Here is a 10,967-nt window from a genome sequence, read left to right as displayed (position 1 = left end):
CTTCTGCTGCTCAGTATTACATCTTTTCTAGAACAGACATTGCGAGCCAGGCCTTCTTGTTCAATGCCAGTGCCTGACGACCTCAAACTCCAGTGAGACTCCAGTCAGAAACAAAATCATATGCATATACCGTAGATTGTCATGAATTAGATTTTTATTACCATGATCTGTCTACTGTCCATACTGCGCGGACCATTTCAGGACTTACTGTAGGATACATCCGCATTGTTCTATTTTCATTTTTCATTTTAAAATGATCCTCTTCTTCCATGAGCTTTTCGCTCACAACAGGTGTCAGAGCCTTTGTGGAGGCTGCTACTTTCATATTCACTAGTGCTGTCTGTGTTGCAGAACTGTTTAGTAGGCTACGTAAAGGCATGCTGCACACACTTGTTTGGGCTTACGAGCCGGCCAAAGAGTAGTAGCCTAGGCTGACGCATTAAATGTGTGCCGCCAAAGATTCTTTCACCCACTTGTTCTGTTATCAACATTCCTCTTTGGCTGCTACTATTTGCGATGCACTCTGCTTTCGACATTCATTTACATTAGATTCCATTCTTTTCAATACAACTCCGCACACCAGCATCGGACTTTGCCGCCGTGTAAATCACGATTCAGTTATATTTGGTCGACGCTGCTCACCATAGACTGTAGGCCTATAAAATGGCAATGCACTCATGTTGAAAACTTCCTTATTTTCAACTGAACTCAAAGATAATGAATATAGTATGAATATAATATTTTCTGTTTGTTATGCCCTTTATAATGTGTGTAGGCCTACATTTTGTGCACACACTTCTGTAGTAGCATTTATTTCAGTTTATATCAGCTAAATTTCTGAAGAATATTGTGTTGCCTCAGGTCTGCTGCACATCTTTTGAAATTTGATTTGAAATAATCAAATAGACCTACGTCTTAAAGTTCAGTTAATAAAGTAACTTGCTTTGCTTTCATTTGAATCCCAATCAAGATACACAATAAATGCTTTATTGTTAATATGGACTCCTGGAAAGTTCAGAAATGCAAAATAATAAAATTTTAACAATATGATAAAATATGTGATTAAGCGTGATTAACTATAGAAATTCAGCGATTAATCCCGATGAAAAAATTTTATCGTTTGACAGCACTAATATTCACACATTAAAAAACATTTTATCAGCTGGTCAAAACAAGGTAGATTTGAGCCTGTGTTTCCTGTCCAAGATTTTTTTATGTCACACATTTTTGGTTAAGTATAAGTATATATACTCCACAATTTCCCGTAAGGGAAATTTGGTCTCTGCATTTATCCCAATCCGTGAATTAGTGAAACACACTCAGCACACAGTGAACACACAGTGAGGTGAAGCACACACTAATCCCGGCACGGTGAGCTGCCTGCAACAACAGCGGCACTCGGGGAGCAGTGAGGGGTTAGGTGCCTTGCTCAAGGGCACTTCAGCCGTGTCTACTGGTCGGGGTTCGAACTAGCAACCCTCCGGTTACAAGTCCGAAGCACTAACCAGTAGTCCACGGCTGCCGACAGGTTACGAAGACAATGAAGAAAATGAGCCACGAGGAGTGTGATATACAGTATATTGGGTAACACTTTGACAGTATCAAGATAAGAGTGACATGACACTGTCATGAACACATGACAATGTCATGACACATGAACCCTAAGCCAAAACCTAACCCTAACCCTAACCCTAAACCTAAACCTAAACCTAACCCTAACCCTAATCCTAACCCTAACTTGTTATGACAAAAACCGAATGACGCTTAATGACAGAAGCGTTATGTCATAAACGTTTATGACTTGTTTATGACATTTGTTTATGTCACTCTTATGTCGATACTGTCAAGTAAAGTGTAACCGTATATTGTTCTATTGCTTAAGCCACCTATTGACAGGTTGTGACTAGATGTTTGTGGATGACAGAGCTGGTTCTTAGGCCTGTCATAAAAGGACTCTAAAGACTATTGGGGCATTTTGGGGACATGTGTGAATGGCTAAAATGTGGACGAAACGTTTTTCATAAAATTGGATTGGATTTCAAAGGTACAACAATATCTCTCACGAGGAATAAATGAGATCGGGATAGGAGAATCGATATGAGTGGGGTGGGGTAGAGGGGAGGGGGACACTATGACAAATGTTCTTCTGCCATCAAGTCCTCCGTAACTGAGCACAGCAGCCTCTTTTACACCCTGACAACAAATGGAGATATCAGCGATATTAGAACAGACAAGAGCTGCTTTAAGCTACTTGGCACAATTTGCTTTGAGTTAATAGTCTCTGCTGCTAGAGATTTGATAAGCACGGAGTGAAGTGAATCACATCCCCGTCCAAATAGTTCCACAGCACTTGTCACATTTGATCAACTCAGTGCTCAGGGAAAGAGGTTTGTGGTGTGTGTGTGTGTGTGTGTGTGTGTGTGTGTGTGTGTGTGTGTGTGTGTGTGTGTGTTAGAGAGAGAGAGAGAGAGAGAGAGATGTCTTGTATGCATGTCCTTGTTTATGATTTTTTGGAAAGGGGGAAAGTAGAAGAGTGAAATGTCTGGGAATTGGTTTGCTTCTCTGAATTGCAACACCTGATAAATTGACTTACAGTCAATCTAACCTATTGTACCCCCCCTCCCTCTATCTTTCTCTCTATATATATATCTCTCACTCACTGTTGATCTCATGTAACAAGGGAGAAGGTGGACCAGGGATGATCTGGACATGCTGTCCGCACACAATTCTTTTCTGTGGGATCAATCGAAATCCAGGAGGCTTGGAGCCTACCAGAGCCTGCTCTCTGTTGAGTTTTAATCATTCTTTGTGAACAGCTTGTTAAAACTAGTGTCACCATTTCACAACATCTTTTTCATTCTAGTCCGGAACAAAGAACTGCATAGCACATGTCCTTCATATGTGTTTATCTGTCCTTCACTTGACCATATACCATACCATCAAAATTAATTTGCAAAAAGATACCACCTAGTTGCCTGACAAATCATACCTCAAAGTGGCAAATTGGTGCATATAGTGTTGCTTTAATCTTATTCAGGCTGGTGAGGACTGCTACTGCTTTTTGTCCACTCTAGCAGGATTTCCAAAATCAGAAAACCAGCAGCTGGACACCCCAATGATGATGGATATGGCAGACCCATTTGACTTGTGAGCAAGATCAGTCATATCAGTGAAAAATCATCTAGTTAACAGCCCTGATTAGCACTATGCAACATTTTTTCTTTCAATATCTCTTTTAGTATTTTAGAATTTTAGAATCTTAGAATCTTCAAATTCATTATGATGGCATATGACCATGTGATGGAAAGATGAACACATGTGTTGTTAACACCAGAAATCCAGCATTTGCACTTTATGTAGTTCTGTCTTCAAGGCCAGAGCACCCTATAAAACAATTTAAGGAAAGACACTTTTAATCTCAGAGCCCATAATACATTTTAAGATTTTATTTTGAATAATTAATTGTTGCGGAGGAAACATGTTCTGAGGGACACCAATAAAGAGGAGACTTGAACTGTAGTTAAATGGGTTTATGGTTCAGGGCCCTGGAGCTAGAGGGACATGACATTAGGTGGAAGGATCAGTGACATTTCATCCCCCTGCCCCCAGTGCAAATGAGAGATCCCTTATCGGTTAGGGTAGCCATAATGAGATCACATGGTGGTCATAAAATTCTTATTATATTTATTCATTATTCCTTTAACTGACTGCTCAACCGTTTGGTAATGCACACTTTAAGACACCATATCTTACCAAAAAATCTAACTGTTTTAAATGTAAACACTTGGAGCCATATCTACCACTTGAGTACTACATGTTAAGCAAAAAATATTTGCTCAGTACCTCTGTAATGTCGAAGGCCACACCTTCTCATCATACGTGATTTAATAAATTAATTTACGCAATTTCGGTCATATTTTGTGGAGTCCATAAGCGGAGGGAGGGGGGGGGGCAGGGGGGGCGGTCGCTCCGGGCCCACGACCGCAAAGGGGGCCCACTTTTGGCCAAATCTATCTTGATTAATTGTTATATGTACCGATGCTTATTTGTACTGATTGCTGGGGGAAAATAATAATGAAAAATCTTAGGCCTACTAAAGATGCCACTGGTCCGTAGAATGCGCTCACAATGGGAGTTCGTCTGTCATGCTGCAAATTAAATAGCCCGCACTCTCCCTCTCGCTACACTGTTGCGTTTTAAAAGCAAAACTGATGCCACAACCGGTCTGAGTTTGCCGAAGTAGCCTATGCTACAGGCTGCATTTATTACAGACAATCAGCGACATAGCATGTAGGTCTAGTCTACACTGTGCCTATTTAGAGACAGGAGCATATAGGTCTAAGCTTGCCGCGACAACAGCAGTCACTACCAGGCGCGCCAGCAGGGATGAATGGTAAGCGCACCATCTACAGTACCCATCCGCGTGCAACAAAACATTGAAAGGCTTAAAAATATATGTCCGTTTCCCGGTTTCGGTCGTGCATTGGTCACCTAAAAAGTAGCCTAGTACAAAATCCATATGCAATATACAACAACGCCTAATAACGACCTATTCATTTGGACAACTTTATACGGCCCTGTAAAGGGTAAAGCTACTTTAGTTGTGTGCTAGTTTACCGTTGTGTATGGCTTTAAACAGCGTTCGCGCTTTAACATCAGTAAACATTATTCAGTATAATCCAGATGTAATGCTAACGTTTTGACAAGCATTTTGCCTACCTTGTTCATCTGAAATAACTCCTCTAGTTTTGCTGCCTCCATCCTTTGCTACCTCCACCTTATCATTGTTTCCAAAAAACGTTTTATATCCATGATAGCCTTGAAGTCTTGAGTTAGTGAATTAGCTTAACATTGTGTGTTGATAACAGGCAACCATAGTAAAAGAAAGCAACAAGTAGCCTAGCCCACATCTTCTGTAATTGCTGCGTGCGTTTGTTAGGCTATTATTCCATCTCCTGCTCAAACACAAGGTGCGTAGCCTACATTAAAGTTTATTTTGACAACGTGTTTACAAATTTTAAAGAAAATTGTAAATAGCCTATTGTCGAGCAGTTAATGTGATACTGCACAGTTGTGAAGCAGTTGGGAAGTTATGGTGGGCTAATCTTGTATTAACACACACAGGGTAAAATTATCTCTCTTTGAGTTGCCTGATGGTACGCACAGTGCATACGGCCATAGGCCTACACCTGCAGGCGCGCCTGATCACTACAGTTCGCATCGTCGCAGGCCTAAGCTGCCCCGATGCACAGATTAAATGGTAGGCTAGGTCATCAGGACATAAACAAAATGCCTCAGCCTCCAATAAGCACAATATGGAGCGGACTAAATAAAAACATGATGTTGGGAATGGGATAAACACCGACAGTATAGGGGCCCACTAAAGATCATCGCACCCCCTATAGTGAACCATTAGCTCCGCCCCTGGTGGAGTCACATCTACCTACTTTTTTTTCTTCATTATTATGTAAAAATGAAGTGGAATAACACATGTATTAACTTACATTAAGAAAAAAAAATATTTTCATGGTTAAATAATGGTTTGAAAACCTGCTCTACCAAACGGTTGATGTGCCTGTCAATGGTAAAAGTCAAGTTTGTATAGATAATACTAGAAAACATGACAAAGTTCATGAATTAATTATATTAACCATTATATATTGTTTTCAAATGTATACTACTACTGTAAACACAGCATATATATGTTTAAAAAGCATGCATATGCATGAAATATATCAAATAGGCTTATCAGCTATGCTAATCTATGCTAATTCAATGCAATTCAATATATTTTGGTCTGTACCATGAAGGGGAAACTGATTCAACTATATAAACCATATCTTTTCTGAAAGCTTAGACCCTCAGGATGTAATCTAACATGACATGAGACATGTCCCACCCTCCTCATTAGTATGCTGCCCAAGCATAATACATTGGGTATTGGTAAATAGTGTATATGGCTAATACCGTTTTGGGCTATCATGTCATGAGGAGGGTGACGAATGTCAAAACCCATGTCAGCTCACATCTTGAGGGTATATGCTTTCAGACAATGTATGGTTTAGGTGGTTTAATTAGTTTGTCCTCCATGGTACAGCCCAAAATGCATCAGCCATACGCTTAATTTACCAATACCCAATGTGTAATGCATGGGCAGCATACTAATGACGAGGGTGGGACATGTCTCATATCATGTTAGATCATATCCTGAGAGTGTAAGCTTTCAGAAAATATATGGTATATATGGTTTATATGGTTGAACCAGTTTTTCCTAAATAGCACAGACCTAAAGGTATCAGCCATATACCCGATTTACCAATACCCAATGTGTAATGCATGGGCAGCATACTAACGAGGAGGGTGGGACATGTCTCATATCATGTTAGATCACATCCTGAGGGTCTAAGCTTTCAGAAAATATATGGTTTATATAGTTGAACCAATTTTTCCTAAATGGCACAGACCCAAAGGTATCAGCCATATACCCAATTTACCAATATCCAATGTGTTATGCATGGGCTGCATACTATTGAGGAGGGTGGGGCATGTCTCATATCATGTTAGATCACATCCTGAGGGTCTAGGCTTTCAGAAAATATATGGTTTATATAGTTGAACCAGTTTTTCCTAAATGGCACAGACTCAAAGTTATCAGCCATACCGATTTACTGTACCAATACCCAATGTGTTATGCATGGGCTGCATACTAATGAGGAGGGTGGGGCATGTCATGTTAGATCACATCCTGAGGGCCTAAGCTTTCAGAAAATATATGGTTTATATAGTTGAATCAGTTTTCTCTTCATGGTACTGACCAAAATGTATTATGTGTACACGTTCTTCACCTAAATCCATAGAATCCCATTCATTTCAATGGTAAATTTACTTAAGTGGTCTGCAGGTACAGGAATGAGTTTATTTCTTGTTAACATGATGTCTCTTAAACTCTGGGACCAGGGCTACAAGATAATACCACTTTTTTGGAGAAAAACTGTTTTCTTTCAGTAAAACACAATAATCTCATGTCAGAGTCAGATAACTGACTTTTACCATTAACAGGCACTTCAACCGTTTGGTAGAGGTTCATAGAAATTGAATGGGAGGGTCCTTTGTAAAAAAAAGCACAGATTTTTCATAGTACAGCCTAATAGAGCAAGATAAAACATTTTTTTCATCACTTTTATCATGGTGTGCCAGTTAAAGGGTTAATTCAACAAAATAATTGTGAAATAATTTTGCCTAGCCATTTCCTATTAAGAACAGCTGTGTCTGCAGTCTTTGTGTGTTTATGAGTTTTTTTTTTTTCTCTCTCTCTCTCTCTCTCTCTCTCTCTCTCTCTCTGTGTCTAAGGTCTTCAACTTTGGGCTTTTGTAATACACAATAAGGCCAAATACAAAATAAATGTTAACAATATCGCAGTAGATAACTGTAAATATTAAAACCAGAGTTTTTCAATGTAGTTTTACAAAATGTATGCATATTAAGTTTCTTAAAGCTGAGCTGTGCTTAAATTATTCAATGCATGATTTCATAACAGACCAAATACAGTAGCAAATAAATGCTAAATGTTAAATATAGCCTTACCTGTAAATATTTAAATCAGATGATGTACAGTTTATATCAAATTGGAGAATTGGATTATAGGATGCTCCAGAACTCACACAAACTTAAAGGAGCCACACCACTTCTTTGACAAGCCACTATGGCATATGAAAGTGGTTCTGTTGACGTTTAGTTTTGTTGCTACTGTGCTTGGAGGACAGCTGGTAGGTTTAGGGCAGAATTCAGCACATTTTAGTCGTATCGCAATAATGCCGATATTCGTGATCATTTTAGGTAGCCTACTATAATCATGATATCACATTTTCATGCCGTTTCTCTAGTGGCTGGTAAAAAAGTTGAGTGGCTGGTAGATTTTGGAATCCACCAGCCACAGTGGCAGGTGGAAAAAATATTTAATTTCTGTCCTGGTGTGTGAGTGTGAGTGTGTGTGTGCGCGCACATGTTTAAGTTTTCTGTTAGAGTGTGTCAACTCTTCACACAAGATACCTTGTTTGAAAAGACACTTACAGATTAGTTCCACATGTGACTGTCGGGCACAATCGTTGATCTTTCCACTGATTAGTCTTTTCATGTCTTACCTCACCCCCCCCCCCCCCCACACACACACACACACACACACCTCTCTCTCTTTCTCTCTCTCTCTCTTTCTCTCTCTCTCTCTCTCTCTCTCTTTCTGTCACCCCTTAATTTGCAAAGAGGTCAATGCCATGTTATCTAAATGCAGATAAACATAAGACTTTGTCTCTTGCATTTCAAATATGCTTGAGATCTTCCGCACTATCTGATAATAGCTGCCTATGATCTCTGATCACAGATTTAATAAACTACGGTATGTCTTTATTCGCAACCCTGAGAAGTTATAGAGTGAGCATTTTTTTATTGAGTGCCTGGAGTGCCTATAGACTCTAACTGTAGTGATTCTTGTTTGGCGCCCTCAGTAAGTAGCACAACATGTCAGCTTTTATAAATGCCCCTCAGATATAATAGCACTCTGAAATAACCATATGGATTGATTTTGCCCTTCTTCCCTGGGTTTCAGACCTAGAATCTTTCGATGCCTTTTTGCTTCTCCTGTTAGATAAATGATACACAACATATTCCCATGGCACTTTGATCAATTTGTATCGGTTTTTGTCTTTGAGACCCCTTTCTCAGTAATGGCACCAAGGGGTCCCATCTCTCTCTCTCTCTCTTTCACCCCATCTAATTCTCTCTCTCTCTCTGTCTCTCTCTCTCTTCTCTCTGTGTCTGTTTCTATCATACACAGACATTATGCATACTGTTATACTTATATATTCCCATTGAAATTAGCTGACTATTTTTTTACATCATTCATTCATCCACAGCTCATCATAGGGCAGTCAACTCTAGAGCGGGAAAATCCTACTGGTTACATCGTCTCTATTTTTCTTTCCCACAAACATTGTTGACAGAAGTATTTTTAGTGCATTGCTCTGGGTCTAATTCACTTGAAAAGAAAAAAGGGTGAGGTAAAGAGAGAAAGCATGTGGAAGCAGAGAAAGAGAGAGAGAGAGAGAGAGAGATGAAGAAGGAGAAGAAGTAGGATAGGGCTTTTCTGGGCCAACGTGACAGGCCCAAGACAAAGTGGGAAAAATGGGAACAGGGAATTTGAGTTGATTGTTTTACCTTTTAGTGCTAAATTTGTTCAAATGAGGTGTGAGAGATGCTCTGTGAGTCTAGTTTGGGTGTGCCAGAGAGAGAGAGAGAGGACAGAAACTCTCTCAACAAGTTCTTCCTCTTCCATGCTAATTGGGGTGGTGTAGGAGGCTGATTGGGTCCCATTTGAATGTGATGGACTGCTAGTTAGCCAAGCAGGACAGAAGGAGGCACAGAACTGAGAAAGGAGAAATGTGATTGGTGTAGCAGGGGGGTTCTACCCGCAATCGCAGGGAGAATCCAACACATGGAAAAAACCCAGGTATGGGTCAGCCGCAGTCCTTCATTCATGATGTTGAGTCTGTATGAGTGAACAATATTATGACTGTTGCCAGCCGTATGTCCTCTCTCTTCAATGCATTGGGGATTCTGAAGCATCCAACTCTGGGTTCAACTTTGTTGTTTGCGATTGTATAAACCTCAGTTGAGAATTTTTACGCATACAGAGCTTAATTACGTTTCCACTGACATGGACCTGGCTGGTTGTAATCACTGAATGATCTGCATTAAGGTAACTGGTGGTGATATGGCAGCAGCCCTTAATGGGATTCATGTTTCATATCAGGGCACTGGATTAAGAGTGCAGATGAGCAGGAGTGGCTTTCATTTTCAGATTAAGGGTGACCTTTTAATATGTGACATTTTCACAAGACCTGCTCTCAATTAGCCCATAAAGAGGCTTTAACTGAGGTTAGCTAGTCTGAAATATATCCTTTTTGTTCCTTTCTGTTCTGGGTGATAGAAACAAAAAAGACTATTTTATTTGTTTTTATTAAAGCTATATATTGAAAGGCATGTAGCATTTAAGTGTTTCATCAGCTCAACAGGATGGTCTATCAAGAATGAAAATAGACAATACTGTAATGTTATCCACAGCACATCTGGATGAGACAAATCGAAGTGTGCACTTTGAGAAATAATAAGGATATCTTTTCATATCTCTTCCTGCATGTTTACCTACTCCACGCCTCCCGTGTTTAAATTTGCCTTTAAAGATTGTCCTCGCTCTCCCCCAGCAGTCTCTCTATTAAGTCCAGCTGAAGTGTAGCTGCTGCATATGTTTCACTGTCCATGATCAAGCTTTGGCTTGTGTTGCACCACGCTTGTCAGTCACTTAAGACAAAAAGACACCTTTTTTGACGACTAACTGCATAATATGAATATTTAAATGTGCAATAACACTGACTACCTGAACATCTGTGGGTACTCCACTAGGGCCAAACGAGTTAGGCTGATGGGTTGCACCTCTCAGTTATTCAGCATAAGATCTCCAGACTCAGTGGGTGTGTGTGTGTGTGTGGGATGGGGGTAGATGTATGTTTGAGGTGGGGGCGGCGTCTGTGCGGAGCCGTGCTGGCGGAGACAGACGCCCTAACGGGGCCTGTTGCTTTATTAATGAGTGCTCAGGGACGCGGGACGCTGCTAATGAAAGGTGCAACAAGGGCGTCTGAACAGGTGGCCTCTCAGAGAGGATTCTGGGTGATGGATGACGTGCCACGCTGGAGCAATTACCAACATAAACTTTGTTATCGTGAATATTACAGTTGTTGTGAATGTTACAAGAAGAATGAGGTGTGTTGGATAAAAGCACTGGTTAGTGTTTCTCTGGTTGTAAGTGGAGGTCAAGCCCCAAGCTTTGGCTGAATATTCTGTAATGTATCATAATCAGAATGGGGTATGTCTGAATTCTATTTATCACTCTCACATCACTCACAAGTCATCAAGTT

Source organism: Alosa pseudoharengus, unplaced genomic scaffold (genome assembly GCF_046254945.1).
Source record: "Alosa pseudoharengus isolate Yale_2024_CS ecotype anadromous, Long Island Sound unplaced genomic scaffold, YU_APseudo_1.1 YU_APseudo_1.1_scf_18, whole genome shotgun sequence".
In the NCBI taxonomy this organism is placed as follows: Eukaryota; Metazoa; Chordata; class Actinopteri; order Clupeiformes; family Clupeidae; genus Alosa; species Alosa pseudoharengus.
This window is presented reverse-complemented; position numbering follows the sequence as displayed.